We start from the raw sequence: 1,333 nt of genomic DNA, 5'->3' as shown, positions 1-1,333 counted from the left end.
GCCTCCTGAGACTTCACCACGTTGTCGTCGATGTAGGCTTCAGTGTTTCTCCCGAGCTGCCGACCCAAGGCTATGTGCATGAGCCGCTGGAAGGTTGCACCTGTGTTGCGCAGCCCGAAAGGCATGCAAATGTAGCAGTACACCCCACATGGGGTCAGGAAGGCTGTCTTCTCCACATCTTCTACCGCCATCATGATCTGGTGATATCCTGAGAACGCATCCAGGAAGCACAGCAAGTCGCACTCGACGGTAGAGTCGATGATCTGGTCGATGCGTGGAAGGGGGAACGGATCTTAAGGGCAAACCTTGCTGAGGTTGGTGAAGTCAATGCACATTCGCTCCTTCCCACCTTTCTTGGGCATGACGACGGGGTTTGCTAGCCACTCGGGGTACCGAACCTCGCGAATGACAACCCGCAGCCTCCAACTTGCGGGTCTCTTGGATGATGAAAGCTTGCTTCTCCGTGGACTGCCGCCTCGCCCTCTGCTTTACGGGGCGTACGTTGAGGCACACCTTCAGGTGGTGCTCTATCACCCCTCTTGGGACCCCTACCAGCTGATCGGGCTCCCGAGCGAACACTTCCTTGTTTGCACGCAAGAACTTCACCAACTCCTCCTCCTAGTCAGGTTCGAGGTTGGCGCCTATGGTAAAGGTTGCCCCCGAGGACCCGTCCTCCTCGACTGGCACTTGCTTGGTTTCTGCCTTGTCTTGAGTGAACAACTGCTTCTTCTTGGTTGGTGCGGCTCCCTTGGCTTTGGAGGTATCCGCGTCGGCAGGCTGCGCTGTCGCGGCGGTCTTGAGGGCGAGCTTGAGCATCATCAAGGCTTCCTTGGTGTCCCCAACTACTGTGAGGACACCCTTGCTCCCTAGCATCTTCATGAGGTTGTAGGCCGGATGGGTCGCCTCTATAAACTGAGCCAGGGCCGGGTACCCGAGGATGGCATTATACGGGAGGCCGATGTGGGCGATGTCGAAGTCGACCAGCTCGGTGCGGTAGTTGTCGTGTGTGCCAAAGGTCATGGGGAGGCAGATCTGCCCCGAGGAGTGGGCGAAGCCTCCACCAACCCGTGAGAAAGGCTTGCTAGGGCGGAGCCGCTCGGGCGGTATGTGAAGAAGGCTGAAGGCCTCGATGGAGAGCACATTGAGGCCGGCGCCGCCGTCGATGAGCGTCTTGTGATGGACACGTTGCAGATGGTGGGCGTGGAAAGCATTGGGAGCACGCCCGAGCCGACGGTGGAGATGGGATGATTTCCTGAGTCGAAGGTGAGGTCGGCCTCGGGCGCACCCCAGCCCGGCAGAGCCCCTGGGCGCTTGGAAGTTGCGCCGATCTGGC

Source organism: Triticum urartu, chromosome 7A (assembly GCF_056163025.1).
Source record: "Triticum urartu cultivar PI428250 chromosome 7A, HENAU_Tu73, whole genome shotgun sequence".
Lineage (NCBI taxonomy): Eukaryota > Viridiplantae > Streptophyta > Magnoliopsida > Poales > Poaceae > Triticum > Triticum urartu.
Note: the sequence above shows the minus strand (reverse complement) of the source record.